This window comes from Carassius gibelio, chromosome A4 (assembly GCF_023724105.1).
Source record: "Carassius gibelio isolate Cgi1373 ecotype wild population from Czech Republic chromosome A4, carGib1.2-hapl.c, whole genome shotgun sequence".
Taxonomy (NCBI): domain Eukaryota; kingdom Metazoa; phylum Chordata; class Actinopteri; order Cypriniformes; family Cyprinidae; genus Carassius; species Carassius gibelio.
Window position 1 is genome coordinate 29,053,971 of NC_068374.1, and position 19,964 is coordinate 29,073,934.

The 19,964-nt window shown below is 37.4% G+C and overlaps 1 long non-coding RNA gene across 3 annotated transcripts in view; it reads left to right on the top strand.

Moving 5' to 3' along the window:
* The window catches only part of LOC127976226 (uncharacterized), a 41,450-nt gene extending 25,591 nt beyond the window's left edge, over positions 1-15,859 (top strand). The window contains exons 3-4 of one of the 3 annotated variants that reach the window (XR_008157753.1): positions 5,748-6,528; positions 6,559-15,859. This is a non-coding gene — a long non-coding RNA (uncharacterized LOC127976226). Of the gene's footprint in view, positions 1-5,742 lie in introns of all 3 variants that reach the window. The other 2 variants (XR_008157752.1, XR_008157751.1) reach the window with 2 other exon arrangements.
* The last annotated feature ends 4,105 nt before the right edge of the window (positions 15,860-19,964 follow it).

Genomic DNA, 19,964 nt, shown 5'->3' on the forward strand with positions numbered 1-19,964 from the left:
AGAAAATATCCTTTTATGTCCAGATAGGAGTGATAATTACAGTAAAACTGATGGTGGATTCCCGTGGGAGGTCTTGTTGTGATGCTGGAGGGTCTGGGATAACAGCGTGTAAAAGGATGAGGGTTGGCTAAGCAGCAGGAGGACAAGGAGGAAGTGGCCCATTTTGGCAGATTCCCACAGAGAGAGTTGCTAGAGGGTTGTGGTAGTGACTGACAAATTAGGGTGAGTGAAAGTGAAGGATCAAGTGATTCACTCATTCGTGAAGGAGGATGGGTTGCAAGACTGGGTGAAGGGTCAGCAGAGCAAGAGTAGAGGAGTGTATTTCACACCCTCGCTTTCCTGCAAGTTGAGGGAAATGACAGTAGTATGAGTCGAGTGTCCAGGCCTGTGATCTCGTTGAAGTGCGGCGCCACTGTTGACTCCGTCTGCCCTTGTTTGAGGTCTGCCACCGGATTCCTATGCTGTGAGTGGAATCGGCACCTGCAACAATGACCACTTTCCTGTTACTGGATCTATTCTATGGCGGTAATGAGCATGTGCACTCAGGCCCGTAGCCAGTTATGAGGTCACTGAGGTCTGGACCTCGGTAAATTTTTCATGTTCAGAAACTTCATTTGTTCTCTGAATGACTAATTTGCTGTTAAACTCCTCATATGAGTGTCTCCTCATATGAATGTTTAGTGTCTGTGGTATGACAATGATCGTTGCAAGACATTGCCGGAGTGAACGTGTCTTCTTGAGAGAGTTGTGAGTGATGGCGTGGGCGCAGCCAGAGTTGCCAGATTCAGCTATTATAAGCCTTTTTGGACTTGTCTTTTGCACTTAATTTGACACTTTAGAAAGTTAATTAAGTAGTAAGTTGCATTTTAGGGTCAGCTATATTTTTATTGTATCTTATTTGCAAAAAGATTAAAAAAAAAATTTTTTAAGAGCAATATCTGGCAACACTGTGCCGGCACGACAGTAATCTAAAAAGCCTGTTGACAGGTTATTGCTTACATTTTCGCACATCAAGGGACACGCAAAAAAATATCATAATCTGTCAGAAACATTATCAATATTGTCAGAAACGGTAGCATTTAACACTAGTGCAGAGATCTGTAGAACACAAGGTTACAGAATTAAATGAAATACACAAAAACTAGCCATGAAGAAGTCTATGCCGAGTCATTTAGTATAGTAGTTACATTTTCACAAATCATGATATAAACATTCAAAAGAGCACTAGACAAAGTTATCAGCTGTATAACAATGGTTATTAATAAAACCTATAACAGCAATCTGGATTGTTGCATGAATAATAAACTGATAAAATTATTCACCCCTAACTATAGTTAAGTATAAAAATGTTTGATGCAATAAATAGGGTATGATTTAAAAATAAGCATCCCTCCAAAACAGAGAAAACATCTTTCACAAACATCTTTTTTTCTTTATCTTTTCAAATTTTTATATCCTATGTATTCAATGAGTTGAATTTATAGGGGTTATTATAGCACAATTTTATAATAAGGGGGTTATTATAGCAACCTCCCCTTGCACTTGTGAAATTCCCCTTGAGTACCGAAAGAATCAGAAAGAAACCGAGAGATGGACTGCCTGCCCTTTACTGTTGTTAAACTTTTATTTTCACTCTCAGAATTAGCTCTGCTGGTACGTTTGCATTCAGTCATGTGCCTTTCATTTTTAGTTAACTGATTAAGCATGTTTTAATTTGTGTTTGCAGCTAGTCACAAACGCAAGGAGCCAAGCAACAGGATGTTTTATGGTCAATTGGGTTCTAATTGTGTAGCCCCGCCCACTTTAAAAGTAATTGGTTTAAAATTCTGCTCCACATAAGTGTATATCACACATTAAAAATGTTCTGATTTTCTGTGATCATACGTTTCACTTTTAGTGTGGACAAACTTATCTAGGTTAGGTTGCGTGTTATGAGTGTTGCGCTTGATGTGTAATTCAGGGTTATGAGCATTCCTGTATTGCCACAATTATTTGAAAGTGCGCACTGGATATCGCAATAGTACCTTCTGATTCTGAACTACAACTCATTCGTTTTTACTGAAGCATTGGTGTTTATTCTACAACTAGTTTGGGCAAAAAAATTCCCTCAAGCTTTCCAGTTGATTACAAGCAACAAGTGTTTAAAAAAATAATAATCTTCAAAACATCTGTTGCTATGACAAGTTGTTTTTGATTGAGCTCATCTATTACCATCGGCCCTCCCTTTTCCTCTCAGCAACCTCAAATCAACGTGTCCTTACCCTCAAAGCAACGTGTCCTCAACCTCAAAACAACGCTCCTTCGTAACCAATCGCTTTTTTTTCTATGGGACCTTGTGAAACAGCACACCCCAGTGGCCCTGTACTGTTACTACAACTGAATTAGTGCCTGATAGATGACACATGAAGCATTTACAGAAGGAGAGAGGGAGGAGAAAGAGAGAGAAAGTGAGATTGGCTTGCCTGCGGACTCACTTGGCAGGAATCGCTTGACTGGATGTGTCGTATATGACTGTGCAAAACAGGCACGCACTCACACAGACAGACGCAGTGAGTGAAAGTAACAGGAGAGGCTGCTTGGGATCACTCTGTTGTGGAAAGTAGAGCAGCAAGGTTCCTTCACAGAAACTTATTGGATACTCTCTCGTTGTTGGATGGTGATGTCTGGTGACAGTGAGTGTTACATTTAAAATCTGTAAATCATCATTCGGTCATATTGAAGCTTTTATTGAGATATGGTGAGTATGCTTGTGTCAGCGCAGTGTTTCTTGGACCAGAAGGCTTCAGCGTACAGGTGTACTGGCATTGGAGTAAGTAGTTTGTTGGTGTTAAACTACTAGATAAACAGCACATTTGAAACTTGATTCTATTAGCAGATACTAATATACAAAGGGAGTCACAGGTTTATCTTTTCAGTCTGAGGACCAAGAGAATCCAACTCATGATCTAAATGTTGTTTGCATCAATCAAGCTACAGGAATAGAAACTGAAACAAGAATGTGAGGATGATATAAGCATGTGAACTCACTAAAAACTTTTAATGTTGTTTTATTCTGTGTGGAATTTAACTAACCTTAAAATGTACTTTAAGAAATGTGAACGAACATTCCCATAATACAGTTTCAAACAAAGTCTGCTTTAAGAAATGTAAATGTACATTCCAGTAGTATGGTTTCGAGAAATGTAAAGTATTTAAATACAATTTCTGGCTTGGAATGATTCCACTAAGACTGTTCTCTTTCGATCTCATTTCGTCATGCGTATAAATTGCATTTTATGCATTGTGTTAGTTTGTCTTGTGGCATCTGCCCACGCTTTGGCTCACTGATTGTGGTGAATGCAGCTGTAGGTGTGGCCAGGACGCACCTTGACCCATTATGCCACCTGCCCACCTGTAAATCTTTATCAGCTTTATTACCATCTTTATCACCACCCGTGTACAAACTACCAGAAAATACTTTGGACACACCTGTTCATTCTTTAGTATTACCTTTTTCTACAATTAAAAATTCTAGTAAATTCATCAAACTATGGAGTATTCTGTTATTATTTACTCACCTTCATGTAGTTCCAAACCTGTATGATGCTCTTTCTTCTGTGGAACACAAAAGAAGATATTTTGAAATACAGTGTAACTCTCTGGGGTCCAAAACATTGTAGGTTTGGACACCACTGACTTTGTATGGACAAATTTGTTTTTTATATATACATGGTTTATATATATATTATATATATATATATATGTGTGTGTGTGTGTGTGTGTGTGTGTGTGTGTGTGTGTGTGTGTTTTACAGATTATATTCATTTTTTACATGACTCAACTGTCCCTTTAAGAATATGAGAAGCAAAGTTGTGTTCAAAATTTTGACTGGTACCATATTGTCAACAGAAATACAGTGTTGTGTTCATTTTCTGTGTACATATGACAATGTACTGTTGAAAGAGTGCATATTTGCATACAGTAACTTTGTGTATGTTTGCATTCTTGAGGGCCTTATTCTGTCTGCTTTGCTGATTCATGGTAGGAGTGTTTGAAAAGTTCATGCTCGTTAGCGCCACGTTTACTCATATTTCAGCACTGCTAGGCGCCTTAATCACCACGGCTCCAATGAGACTCATGCTGACGTCGACAGGTGATGTCACTGCCACTAAAATATTCTAGGTCAGGCCAGAGTTTAATCAATGATAGTTTTAATGTTGCAAAATCAGGACGGAAAATGCTGCGGGTCAGTGTTTTTTCCATAATACTATGTGTATGATTGTTTAAAAAGGAATTAGGAGATGAATGTGACATGCACAGTTGGAACAAAGATTGTCGCAAAGGATTCAGGAGTGAAGCAGCCTCCCTCTCCTCCGCGGTCTCCACGGTAACTAGCTTGGGTGGCACTATTACAGTTACCCAGTGTCTGAGTGTATGGTCGGGTCGACATTTAAACACTGCCATGTTTGTTAACATTTAAAGCTGAATGAGAATAAGTAAAGGGGTGGGCGTGGAATATCTGTGAATGTGTTTGTGTGTGTATATTAGGGGAATCCAGAGGACAGTGTTATTACTCAGGGACTGCTCTTTGTTTAAAGTAATTTTTAAATTACTTAGGAGAGATAAAAACACAAATTAACAAATTGTTGCCATATGTAATGATTATAATGCTAAAAAATCAAAATGGAGAGAATAGCTTAGATCAGAGGTCTCCTCTGCTCCTGGTAAGCTACCGTCTTGCAGATTTCAGCTGCAACACCAAATAAAAGAAACACCTGAATCAGCTAATCAGGGTGTTCAGGGCTACTTGATAATTACAGACAGGTGTGTTGGAGCAGGGTTGGAACTGAAGTCTGCAGGAAGGTATGAAAAATCTTACAGCCCGTCCAGAACAATGAGGTCTCACTCAGGTTATAATCCAAATGGTTATTTTTATTAAATGTGTAGAAATGTGTAGTTCTGTAAATATTAAATAGAAACATAAGTATGAATATAATAATATATGTAAACAACAAAAAAATGTATAACAATTAAGTGGTAAAAACACTGATACAACCAAAATATAACACACAATATTACAACCTTACAATATTGTAATGGGCATCCAATACAATGCATTTCCATTTTGGAAAGGTCCAGTGTTGATTTAGACCCCTTTAACTTTCAACATATCTTTGTATTTTACAGAAGATAGATAGAGAATCTTGTAGGAAACAATGTGAGGTTGAGATAATGTGAAAATTTTTGGCTGAGCAATCCCTCTTAGTCAGTAAGTCTCCATTTACTTAATGTAATCTCATTGCTGTCTATGAGACACAATATAAGCTATTTGTTCTTTTGTTTTGGCATCGGACCTAAATTATTGGTCTTGTCGTATCTAAAAGGACCATTGTGAAATGTTTGAGCTGCACTTGCCCACCTGTAGAGCCCAAATCCCAACATTACCACATTAATTCTAGCCTGAATCTTGGCTACACGTCCCATAGTAATGTTGACACTGTGAACTTTTGGTTGTGTGCACTTACAGTGGCTAGTATTTTGAAAAAGCCGACAGCAGTACCAGTGAGAGGACAAGAGCTAGAGTTTATTTCCCTTTATTGGAGCGCCAGGTTTCTGATTTTTTTCACAAGGGTGTGTGCTTCCTTTTTACATTTTTTTCATGTGTTTGTGTGTGCATCTGTATGTGATTGGGAGGGCTTACAGGGACACACCCTCTGTTATAGAGCAAGATCTTCATGTGAATTCTCTTGCCCTCTTTTCCAGTGCAGCTGTATTGGTGGTCCAATTGGTGCTTTCTGGGTCACAGGCGATTGGAGCATTGGAGGGATTCTTGTATGTCTTTGAATGCAATATGACCAGTGAAAGAGGCCGTCAGGGTGAACGAGCACTGCCTAGGGCACATTATCCAACTTAAGGTAAGATGTAATCCTAAAATGCTCCTAGAAACTGCAAAGTGTGTTTGTGAATGTACTAATGACTGTGCAAGTGTAGGGGGATTGCCTTATTCTCAAAGGATTCTTGCAACGCTACCTATGATTTTTGGTCTCAAGTCAGGTTGTGACTAGGGCTGCACGATAAATCACATGTGATATTTAATGCGCATCTTGTTAGTAAACCTGGTTCTGTAATCAGCGGTAAATCTCCGTCACCTTCACGCTTTCACATGGAGCAGCATTAACTACACAGAGCCATTGCTGACTGACAAGCATGCTCAAAACCACGTTCAGGTTTTTGCATGTTTTGCGTTAAATAATATCGAATGCGATTTATCGCGCAGCACTAGTTGTGACCATGCCTATGATGCCTTGTTTTGCTAGGCAGCTCAGTAGGTTCTAGAACTATTGTGTGTTAGACAGTTAAGGCACAAATTGTGTATGTGTATGTGTGAGAGAGACAGACAGAAACTGAGAGCTGAAAGTATGTCAAAAGGAAGGTAACTCAATCTGGGCAGCTGTGAGTCATTCCGGTGCAGTGCCACGTCTCAGTGTATAGACATAGAGAGAATACCTGCTCCGGCTGTATGGTTTTGTGTTGGACGGAAACGGTAATGTTTAACAGTGAGCCAGGCCTAACATGAAGGTGAATAAAGGTGTAAAATAGAGTGAGAAAATAAAATGTCAATGCAAGATGAAGATGTAACCTTGACATACGTGCCAATGTGTCACGCCTCCTCTCCCATGTGCTCCTGGGCAAACAGCGGTGAATGTGTGTGCGCTTCGATATGCAGACAAATCATGCCCCTGGGAAGATTGGAGAAAACATGTTTTGCGATGTGGAGGAACGTACTGTACAGTAATTGGCTTCTCCTATTTGAGCTGTGAGAAAATGACAAGACATGATTATATCACTGCTTTAGTGGCCAATGGTGGGGCAGAGCAAACACACGAGAGTGTGTGTGGTTTTTATGTGTTTCTGGTATGGTATGCCTCGGGGCTTTGGCTTTGTATGTCAGGTAATCCTCCTGAAAAAGATGGATTACAGTGCATATAAAGGAAAAATGCATCAACAATGCATTTGAACTTTCCTGTTGTATGTATGCTTGGAATAATTGTTTTTTTATATATATATTTGGTTTTATTTTATATATTTTGTTGTTTTATAATTTTGTCGTTGTGGTTTAAATTGTGTTGTGTATGTTTTATTTGTTTTATTTATTTTTGGTTTGTTTTGTTTGTATATGTTTTATTTCTATCATTTATTTTAATAGGTTGTGTTTTTTTTTTTTTTTTTGACCAGGCACACAAAGTAATTTTTCCACAACTAAGTGAAAATACTTTGCAATGTGACACTTTCACAGCCAATGAGAATATTTAATATTTAACAAACTGTTATGTAGAGAAAGATTTTGGACCAATGAGATTTTAGTGTGGGTGGAGCTACACGGCACAAAACTACATTTTTTACCTCTTGTTTGGATTGTTGTGGCTAGTTACAACACAATGCTAATGTGTTTTTGACCTTCATGTTATGTTCCAATCATTTTGCAAAACAAAACCTGTGCTAATTGAAAGAAAACAAGTATGATGAAAAATCACATAATGAGAGATTTACAAGCATTTCTTTTAAAAGCCAGTCATTTTTAACTGGAAACAGCAACTTAAAGAATTTTCAGCACAGCTCAATTGTTCTGTGGAGGTCAGTGGGTAGCTGGGTCAAAAATGGGCTTGGTTTGTTTGATAATGGCTCTATAAAACCATGACATCATCTCAGGCTCTTTCAGAGCTAGAAATACAATCACAATTCAATCTTGTAAAAATAAGACCAAATTTTGGCAGCAGATTTTATGGGTTTATTCATATTTTATGTCTCATTGGATAAGATTAACAATGAAGGACTTTGCCCTCTCAAAACGTAACATCAAGGAAGCATGTGCATTATGTGCCAGTGGACAATGAAGTACACTGCAGTCCGTGGCTGGCGTGATGCCCAGTCTTTCTTAAGAAAGCTAGATTTAATGCTTCCTCCTCTTCCCACTCTCTCGCTAGCCTCAGACTGTTACGATTGTATTGAATGTATCCAGTGATTTTTCATCTTTTATCTAGTGCATAACCTATCAATATCCTGAATTCAGACGCATATCATTCACAATCATTAAACAACCTCTTATTATTAAATTATCACTGGGAGAGATTGAAAAACTAATGTGTTTGTGGTGTTATCGATTGATGTCACATCTGTGAAGTCATTGAAGACGTCATTGTGGGATTGGCACTGAAAGAAATCACTCAGAGAAAGGAGAAAGAGATTGAGGACCATTTGAAAACACAGAGGAGTCATCAGTCTATTGGTTAAAAGACAGATTACAATTATCCAGAAGGAAGTAACAGCGGCAGTCATTCTGTTTTATATTAAATGTCTCAGATAGTGTGGATCCTTGGCAGATTCAGTTTCATCATTGCATGGGATGTTATCAGGCGGCCATAATGAAACACGAGGTAGGTGCTAACCTAATTCAGAAAATTACCCAGCAGCATAATCATGTCATCGCTGTTTATTGGTTTCAAGCATTCAGCGATGAGTTTACAACTGAAGTGGTGTGTTATGGAGATTCAGTTCTTAGTTTTGATTGGACACACCCCATAGGAAGTTGATTTGGAACTTGAATTTACTGAACTACAGTTTTAACAAAGAATGTATTCTGGGAAATTAAATGTCTTTCCTCCATGGTTCACACAAGTTAGTTTATTAAATATGAAGAAAAACACATACAATTAAATACAAGTTTCTATATTTGAAATGTAATTAGTCTCTCTATCCATCCATCTATAGTATCCATCTAGCCATCTGTCTATTCATCCATCTTCAATGTGCATGAATGGTTATGTAACATACATTTTCAGTCGTGTATTGTGGAAACAACAGTATGGAGGATGATTGATCTCGTTTTATAATGCTGTTTTAAAATGAAAACGCACTACTGTAAACGTAGCCTTTCTATGGGGGTTTGGATGCTTACTACAGACTCACGTGTGAGACATTTCTGGGCGTGACCGGTGCAAACCACTGTTTTTCCTTGATGCCTCACCACAGCCAATCACCAGCACTTGATTTAGGTAAATACAGTAAAGCATGCTGCATGCTTATTGGTTGACAGATGTTGACAAGATTAACCCCTTTGGTATCAAAACTTGGTACCGAACACCAAGAGATTTTCCAAACTCGATGGTATCAAGGCAATTCAGTCAGTGCCTATAAAGTATCAAACTTGATAGCCAGCCCTATCTCCCACCCATCCATATATCTGTCTATACATTTTGCTACAGTATTAATCTATCCATCCATTCATTCATCCACCCGTTTATCAGTCATCTATATATACACATCTAATTATAAATCCATTTATATACGAGTCCATCCATATATCCGTCCATCATCAAAATATTCATCTATCAATCCATCTTCAAGGTTTTTTACATTTATTTCAAAAGTATCATTAAATGTTTGTCTTGGCAAACTATATTTTTCTAGTAAAGCTTTGAATTGCAATTCTGCATCCTATTTTTTTTCCTTACTTGAAATCTGTCTATCCATATTTTTTTTCTTAATTGAAATCAGGAATAATAAAATGAACTAAGATTTGACCCCACTTTAAAGGTCAGGGATAGTCTGAATGCAAAGCTAACTCGATGCTTCACTCATTCGTTCATTTTTGGCTCACTTTGGTTCTGAGTTTTACATTCGAAGTGGACTCAAGTGTGGAAACTTGAATTATTAGCCGTTAAATATATAAGCAGACATTGATTTGTTTGGGTTTTTACCCACACACAATAATTAGGCTGACTTAATGCTCATCTCACCTCACACAGTGCTACTCCTAGTAGATAGGTTCCTGTTGTGTGCGCTGAACTGTAACGTCACTGGGGCCCCACACTAGGTTTCTGGGAACTAGTCACGTTTACTGTAAAAGTTGTATTTTTCTTTTTTTTTTCTTCAGCACTTAAATTTTGGGAAGCAGACTTGGCCCTGGGCCCTCTGTTAAGAGGTCTCTGCTTTATGACTCGCTCCTGTGGTTAGCTGGAAGTCTGACCCCATGCCACCGACAAGTCATGAAAGCAAAGACTGTGCGAACAACATGCAGGAAAGGATTTTTTTCCTTTGCTATTAATCGCCACTGAGATGGACCCTGTGACAGATGATCTGATTTAAGGCCTGTTTGCGGCATGAGTCAGAGGAAGTATACTTAAGCGCAAGTGCAGTGAAATGAAGAACAAATGTGCGCTGTAAACTCAGAGGGAGGGGGGTAACAGACATCCCTTAGGATTGCGGGGGGAGCACTGAGTTACGTGAGCCATAGCCGACGGCTAGACGTGAGTCAGTTAAGACTCATGGTACTTATTAAATTATGGATACAGTATCAAGGCATACTGTAATAGACTTCCAAGAAGATATTCCCTCACTTGACAGAAATGTGTCATTTCTCGGAAAACGCTGTTGTTTAAATATAAACCTGGTGATCATCACACATCGTGTTAAGTTTGTGGTTATTCGCCAAACCTCATTCCTAGGGTGTGGTGATCAAAACTCAGGATTGGTATTTGGAAGGTTGCTGGTTCAGTCCCACAAGCGAGTCCGACAACACAGCTGTGCCCCATAGCAAGGTATGTAGATTTAATGTTCATTTAGAAAAAAAAATCTAATGCAAATTGTCATTATTTACTCACCCTCTTGTCATTAAAAACTTTCATACATTAAAAACCAAATAAGATGTTCAGCAAAATGTTCATGCTGCTCCCATGATGTAGCGATGTCTTAGAAGGCCACAAAACTTCTGCCAGAGAATACAAAAGTTAGTATTTATAATAATTTATTATCACCATGTTCCTTTTGGGGCTCTATGTTTTATTACTTAGTAAGTCCTTTAACATTTTCTCTTCTATCATAGCTCTCAAAACTGTAAATTAGCATATAGAGCATTTAACATACTAAATTAGCATTTAGGAGTATATATTAATACTTTTGAATTGGCCAATGCAGCATGTCATTGACTTTAAACATCATATTTTAAAATGTACTAGAATTGCGGGGATGAATGTGTTAATTTATGTGATTAATGTGAATTGTTTAATGACTTTAATCAATATAGCATCCTTTTATATTACAGATGCTAATGTTTTTCCCAGTTTTTTTTTTTTTTATAGTATAGGGTTCTATTCTCAGACTGACATGCAGAGCAAGAGAGTAATCATAATTCATGATTCACAGCTTTAATATATACACAAATATAAATATACCAATTTGTTTTCACAGTTTAGAAGGGAGCAGTGTGAACATTGTTCTTAGCATCTCATTTTGTGTTGAAGAAAGTAATCCATACAGGTTCGGAACAATGAAGTGAGTAAATGACCGTTTTCATTATTGGGTCTACTAGTCTTTTAATACCAGGTTTCTTCACAGAGAAGTCATTTAGGATAAAACTGTCTGGTAAACGCTGCATCAGAGTGAGTGTGCTGTGTGCGAGAGCAGGTATTGGTGGTTTAGAGGTTATCAGAGAGCGGACACGCATAATAAGCTGCACACTGCGATGAGGAAATGTAAAATTACTGATTTGCGTAGAGGAGTTTCTGTTGGCCAGATGAGCGCAGGCTGAGTTTCCAAGGAGCGCTTCTCAGAACAGCTTATTTAGCTCAGGACATCCTGGGAATTTGTATTCACAGGTCACTATCATTTTATTCCTCCTTTGTCAAAACCCACTTGGTAGAATCACTTATTTGTTAGGTGTTGCTATACATAGGTTCAACTGAAGTGATATACCAAAAATAAACAAGCACAGAATTGCGAGCTATAATGAAAAGGCTCTTTGTATGTAACATGACTCAGGTTAGCATCACTTCCCTTCACATCATACCACAAATCGCTAAAGCCTTCAGATCCAGTCTGTGTGTTTGTGTGTTATTGCCAAAAAGGAACTGAACCAAATATGGTTCCTGGAATCTTGTTCCCATTATCACTTATCCTCCTTCTCCCTACCTTATTTTTCTGTCTTTCCACTTTGTTTGCCTAGGTTATTAACTCGCACTCTAAATTTGGCCCACTCTTCTGATACGGTTGTTAAGGTTGTTTATCTGTATTTGCCCACAAAGGAACATTCTCCTGTGGCTATGTCACACTGCGCGTGTACGAGTGGGCCAAAGTTCAGCCTCTTCCTGTAAATAGATCAAAAGGAACAGCCAGATGTCTCAAATTCCCCACAAAATGACACAGAATTCCAGAGAACTTGCGCACAAGAGCATGCTTTGGGCCGATGCACTGCCGAAATGGCTGTTGGTCGTGCCAGGAGACTTAGAGGGGAAAAAAATATTTTGGTTATTAAGAAAGTGATGTGTTGTATTATGTGTGGGAATGTGCTTGCTTATGTATTTACATGCTAATACTGCTTTCATAAAAATATATACAGGGGAGTCCAAAATTCTGAGAGCGCATCTGCGATTTTAACCAGGAACACTTGGTTTTATAAAAAGTTTATGACTTTGAAATATTTGTGTACGTTTTTATTTATTTTGTTTAGTGACTTAATAAAATAAATTAAACGTTTTTCCTTGCATTGAATCAAAAATCTAGCTTTTTTCGAACTGTTATTCTGCTAATATATTTTTAAACAAATTTGGGCATTACAAAAATGCAAAATAGATTTTCCCTAGACTTTATGACCCAGGTGTATATTTAATTTAATTTTGTTTAATTTGTTGCATCATGTGGATTTAATGAAACTCACAGGGTAGCACCACTTTTCAGCCTTGATTTATTAAGAGGTGGCAGTCTCCTTCAGAATGGCTTCTCATTAAGTGTGTGAGAGAGAGAGAATGAGTGTGTGACCTGCTGCCATTATAGCCATCACTCTCCGTGCCCCATGCATGAACTCAGGAGGACATGCTAAGCCATATTAACACCATGCTGAACTCTATTGACTGATCTGCATGAACTTCTCGCTCTTGCACACACAGCAGTGTTAAAACCATCTATCCTCACAGCACTGTCTCATGCCGTTCTTTTCATCTCAGAGTCTTTACAGAGAGTATTTGGCTGCACTCATGTATCTCTCTGCAAGACTTCAGACAGGCAACTGCAGTGTGCCTTCAGGCCACAGAGGATATTTAGAGTACATTTACCTGACAACAATGTGCTAAAGAAGAAAAATGTTGAGTTTTCACAGACAGGCAACAACGTTGTCAAAATTCCTTTTTTACACAGATCTACGAAAACACATTAAAACGCTATTTTATGCATGCCAGCCCACTAGTTGGTGATGTCACTTTGTGAAGAAACACTACGCACACACACGACATCACCGTTTTCAAAAATGTGCACTTTTGTAGTTCACGCTTGTGTTGATAACATTATACACTTCAAAAACGTACGTTTTCAGGGCGCCAAAACTTTGTATTGTAAATGAATGGCCAAAAGCAATAAAAACTTTCCAGTTTTTAGTTGAAAATGTTGTTGTGTAAATGCCCTTTTAATATCAATAAAAAAAATCAGGATGTACTGTATGTAACTAATATTTGGAAAAATATGGAACAATGGCAATGGGCGTATCGGTTCGGATGTGCCATACACAGTAGACCAATCACAACAGACTGGGCCATCTGACCAATCAGAGCAGAGTAGGCTCATGGAAAGGTGTTGTTTAGAGAGACTGAATCTTTGAACTGCTTCAAATGAATTGTTTGAGAATCTGAGCAAAAGGTGATATTAAAGGCATATTTTGAGAAAATAAAAGCTTTTTTTGACCTTGCATGCATGTAAACATTGTAGCAGACTCCCAAAACATTATTAGGAAACTTAAAAATGGGATAATGGGGCACTTTCATTTAACTGTGCCTGCGTACATATGTGTCATAGTTTGACAGGAAAAAAATAAAACACACATGCCTCCTATGATTCACATATGACTCCCTATGATTCAAATCTGACTCATCAGGTAAAACATCCATACATCCCTCCATCATATCTCTCACTTATTTATGCTGGAAAAGAGTGTGTGTCGGACTAATCGAGGTGGAAATGTGATGAGTCACTATCTCTTAGGTCAGAGCGCACTGTTGGGTTTTAAACGTTTGATGGAGAAATAAATACGCCACAGCTGTATGTGTATGCATATGTTGTTTACATTTATAAATGAAAAATGGGCTCTGTACAGTGGTGGGCAGATTCTCGTGATGCTCTACGACCTGCTTTGACGCATGTTCTGTAGTGGTTGCTGATTTTAGTTTTTTTTCTTTTTTCATCAGCCTGTATTTCTGAAACCGCAGTCACTTTAATGGATAATACACTGTTAAATATGTCAGATAAGCTAAAAAAAAAATGTTCATCAACTGGTTTTTATTAGTCATTATGTAATCATTTGGAGCAACAAAATGAATTTTTCAGTGAAAAGGGAAGAAAAATTATGGGCAGGACTTGATTTTATCCACCAGGAATTGATTTGATTGGGAAAAGATAAATGTTAGATACAATAATGGAGCATGTGTGTTATTACTAAAGTTATTAAAGTTATTTTGATTTGAGACCTTTAAGAAATATTTTTAATAATATGCATTGATAAACTGTGCCCCAAAACATCAATAATTTGTATTACACATATATATGCCATTTTATTTATTTCAACCCTATCAAATACATTTCCGTCCAAGGCCTTTTAGAATAATAGCATTAGTTAATTAAGTAATAGCTTTATATGTTTTGTTCCCCAAAATTAAAATAACAGAGCTGATCATAAAACTAAGCATTTCAATATCATCTTACCAAGACATAATTGGGAGATATAGAGGGATAACTGAAATTTATATGCATTTATGCAAGTAGTCCGCCATATGGTTATAAAAATGTATTTGCATTTCAAGCTATCAGAATTTCTTTTTGGTCATAATTAACTGCTTCAAAAAAACATTTCTGCTCAGTTTGGGCCTCTGAATAAAATTAAGGTGTTTTATTTTTTCTCTCAAGTTGCATATTTTCACTATACCTGTTTTATACCATAAATAGACAAACAAGTTTTTAATATTATCTAAGTTTAGATAACTGTTCTATTTAAAAAAAAACTAAAAAAAAAAAAAACATTTAAATAAAAATGAGAAGAGATACGTCAGTGTTTAAAGGTCAGATTCAGGTCAAAATATCTCCTTACGCTGCACATTTTCACTTCTCAAAGACTAATCACTATAAAGGAGTTTCACACCACCTCTCTAACAAATTCAGCAGTGAGAAACACTCACATGGCTGGGCAGATTAATCACTTCTGGGCCACGTCATTACAGATCTCACTCCAGCCAAGCCACCAAAGAGGAGTGTTTCTCTTTTCAGACAAGAAAACATTCAGCTGTCCTTTTTGGTGGCAGGGCTTGGTAAGTAAAAAATAAATCGATAACAGAGAGAAACATGTTGAGCGAGCAACTGAGATGAAGAGCATGCTATAAGCAGAAATAGGAGCTCTTGTCGTTCTCTTTTTAAAATCAGGCCTAGGAGGCAATGGAACGGGAGGGGGTGATGTCATCACTGGTAGCAACGGGCAATCATGCAGTCCATTCATTTTTGTGGGTTTCTGTGTATGTGTGTGCACGTGCGAGTTTCTGTCTTCTGCATGCCACTTCCTGGGATTGAATAGAGCAGGAAGTGGAGAGACCGGGTGCAAAGAACAACGCCTCCATGGTGGGCTTTTCACACACACACACACACACACACACACACACTAGAGAGCAGGACTCACATGTGTGTTTGTGTATTCAGTGAATTGGCAGGCATCCCTTTAGCTCTGCCCTGGTTTTGCTGGGTGCTTGTGTCTGAATGAGATGTACTGAAACACTGCCCTCTTCTGTTTGCTTTCAGAGCTGCAGAGAAATGTTCGACTCCTGGTTTTCTAATTGGACATGGTAAGTATATAATATCTCATCATGTATCATGTCATATCATATATCATATAATTTCATATTATGTATCATATCATATCATCATATCTCATCATGTCATACCCTTTAAGGGAAAAAAAAGTGGAAAATGTCTGAAGATTTCTGGGCTAATTTGTATTCTCTTGTTCAGAAAAAAAATCTTTTAAAGTGGTTTAAGCATAATTATTTTTTATTTATTTTTTTTAGTGGCATTAAATGCAATTGCAGAAGTAATCATTATTTCAAACAAGCTTCTGAAAGGCTTCCTCCATCAGCCATATTCTGATAAACAGGTAGTCCTGTTCCAAACTCATGCCACTAGTTGTGGTTTACAGTGAGCCATCTCAAGGTTTTCTAACCGAGTAACCTCAGTGGACAACAGTCACATTGTTATTTGCCATTTTCAGAGCCCAGTGCTGCTATAGAGACAGGTGTGATTTCTCAGGACAGCCATTTTAGTAATATGTAGCTGTACAAAAAAAATCTGAATTGCTTACAGGACCTTTAATAAGGTTTCCCGGCTGCTAGTGCTGTGCTATTTTGAATAGTGTTTGTTATACAAGACAATATTTTCTGTCCAATTAAACTGACAATTCAGAACACCAAAGCTAGTGCCAGTTAACAGAAGACAGTTAACTGTCACTTCGTGTGGAAATCATGGCTACATTTCTCTCCTCTTATCCATGCTGAGTGACTTAGGCCATTAAATCAGGCACCTCCTGTGGATTCCAGGGTGTGAGAAACTGATAATAAGGTGTAATAATACACCGTCAGTCAAATGTGCATGGGATTCTTAGCATTCAGATGAGACCTAATGCAAGCCGCTAGAGGAAAGTAAGAATGACTGTAGTGCACAGCATTTTGCTACAGGCCGGATACAAGGAAATAAAATACATGCCTCCAGCACAAACAGTCAACAAAATATTTCTTAGTCTGAATATAGCTACTAACCCTAAGGTTTTAAAAGTACAGGTGACCTAAAATGAATAATCTGTCATCATTTTTTCATTCTCATGTTGTTTCAAACCCATAACTTTCTTCTGTGGAACAGAAAGATGATATTTTGAAAAATGTTTCTATCCATATAGACAATAGGGTCTAATGGAGTTGTTTTGGTTTCAATGCATGGACAAAAATGTCTTTTGTGTTCCACAAGTCATCTTTGATTGACTCAAATATGCTGCCAGTTACTTATATGATGGATCAGTTTTAAAACTAAAACTAGTTTTTTTCCAATTCAAATAAAGCTGATTTAAAATAGATTTATATAAAATATTAAATGGAAAAACAATAACGTAAAACAAATCAGAAACGATTCCTTTGTTTTCCTTTATTCCTTTGGAATAAAGCTGAAATTCAAACGTTAAAGTACTACAATTCCTAAAACTGAAATAAATTCAAGCTAAATAAATTAAATGGCTAAAATGACAAAAGCACATATAATGCTATTTATACAGCTAACTGTAAAAAGTTTAAGATGAGGTACTAAAATGACTTAAACTGAAAAATAAATCTATATAGAAATATGAAAAACAAGCGAATAAAAATGACAAAACCATGTAAAATTACTGAAAATTGTAAATTACAATTTACATTCACATTTACGCATTTGATCAGACAATTTTATCCAAAGCAACTTACAGTGCATTCAGGCTATAAATTTTTTTCAAAATAGTAATTTGATCATAGTACGTAAAAAAATAACACTTAACAGGTGATACGATGATTTAATGGGTGGCAAGGTGACTAGCAATGATATCATTTCCGCAATCAACCATAGGCTGAGTGGTAAACGAGGAGCAGAAAGGTGTGCTACATACATACATCACACTTTCACAAACAGTGTGTCATGACTGAACTCATTTCTAAGTGGGTCTGAGATTACATCAGTGCTGTGTTGGTGGTAGGAACTTCAGTGGGCCGCCCGCAGGTGATTGACCAATCCTGTTCGCATTTGACTGCGACTTTGAATGATGACATTGTTTAGAGATCTTCCAGTGACTCATCATTTCCATCTCCCAGCAGTTCTCCTTTAAAAAAAGGTTGACGTCATCCTTCTACGGACAAAACCAATGCATGGACTCTTTCTGGGCAATCAGGGTCTATTTATAAACAAACACACCATACATCAAACCACACTGTGTGTTATATAATAGGATGCAGGCACGATCTTATTCAACTGATCAACAACTAACTTTACAAAGCTAGTTGAGAAAAGTGGACTTCACTCTTCAAAACCACAATGGCGTGGTGACCATGACCCATGTGTTTCGACAGAGTCACTTCCTGATAAAGCATGCCCACTGCTGTTCGACCTTTTGCCTTTCCTGTTATGTTAATCATCAACGAATCCAGTGACACAGGGACTTCTGATGGGATCGTTCGCACTCCTGGACGCTTCTTCCGGATGCTGGTTTCACATGGTGGTTTAGATGTATTCTACCAGTGTCTAGCACCATTTGAAATCAGTGTTCTTGGGGAGGGAATTGCCGCGGGTTCACATTTCGCAGCGATGTACGATCCCAAGAGAAGTTAAACAACAACAACAAAACAGGACAAGGAATCTTTAGTGGGCTTTTCAAGAGAAGTGAGCGAAGTGCATCTACTGACTCACAGGAGAACCAGATAGTGCTCATAGCTTGCCCTTAGCGCTTGATGAACTCACTCTCACAGATGTACTGGAAGTCAAATGAATGCAGTGTGAACAAGCCAGCCCGGTCCCACAAGGAAAATACTGCTGTATACTGTAAAAATATGATCATCTGTAAGTCACTGTAAAAAAAAAAAAGTCACGTATTTTTAACTAGTTATTTCAATTTTTTAAATGAAGTTAAATTTGGATAAATTAATTTGCTGTGAAGTCATGGCAACATATATTTTTCTACTACTTTTACTTGTGAACAGAATGCATTTCAAAATGTAAAAAATTAAACACAACTTCAAGTTAATTTAATAAAATTTTGTTGTAATGCGTCATAGTTAAACGTTAAAGGTTAAGTTGAAGTAGGTGGAAATTTTATACGTTGCTGTGTTTATCCACTAAAACATCGGTGTTAAATCTTGTTTTGGATGTTTCTGTGAGGTCGGATTACCTTCTGATGTTAACACGTGTTTGCATGAAGCTATGTATGTGAATGATGCAGAACATGAAAGCAGGAACAAAAGAAATATGATGCAATATCTTGCATTACAATAGTGCATTACAACAGTGTATGAATTTATAAATGTGTGACTGCAGGAGCAATGTTATTTTAGTATTTATGTGCAATCGTGCTATTTATTAATACTTTAAATTAGCTTTATATTTTTCGGTTTCCTTTTTAATTTAAGTTCAAGCTTTAGTTTTTAATACTTTGCATTAAACAAGTCTTAAATATATGACTGATTTACCAACTACACTTCTCACAGAGTAGTCTGTAGCCTATTTATTGTATGAATACATCAGAAAAGAGTTGTGTGCATGGGTCTATTTACATGTCTATTTTTTATATATAGAAATTGTGGTGTGTATTTGTTTTTCGTTCCCTCAGTTGAACTGTTAACTATGCCTGAGAGGGCTAGTAAAGAGAGATTGTGTTCTCTGAAGCTCTTTCTCCCTCTCTGGCTGTTCCTGCCCCCATCTCTCCCCACCAAAGGATGACTGATTTCCTCTGGTGCTTAGAGTCCCTTTTATCATCTAGCACCATTTGAAATCGGTTATAATGACTGGGGATCAATTCTTCGGCTTCCCACTGCACTAAAAGGGACATTGGTGTCATTTACTTAAGTATGTACTCCATGTGTGCTTAGGCGTTTGAAGAGGTTATTGCACATTTTGGGGAAAATATGAATATCAGTGAAATTTAAATTAGCTTTGTTGCTATTGAGGAGCCCTAACTACGTATTCATCACCAAATAAATGAAAAGGCTGTAATCTACTCTGCGAAGAATACCTGCGCCCAATCGGACTTCATTTGCAGTTTAATTCTGCCCTCTGTTGGTTGGAAGGAGACACTACAAGCTGAAATTTCGAAATGTGGTTAATATGTGCTGAAGTATGGTGATTAAAATAGTTCAAAATCAAATAAATTTAAGCTGTAGCACTTTTTAAAATATAAAAGTTTT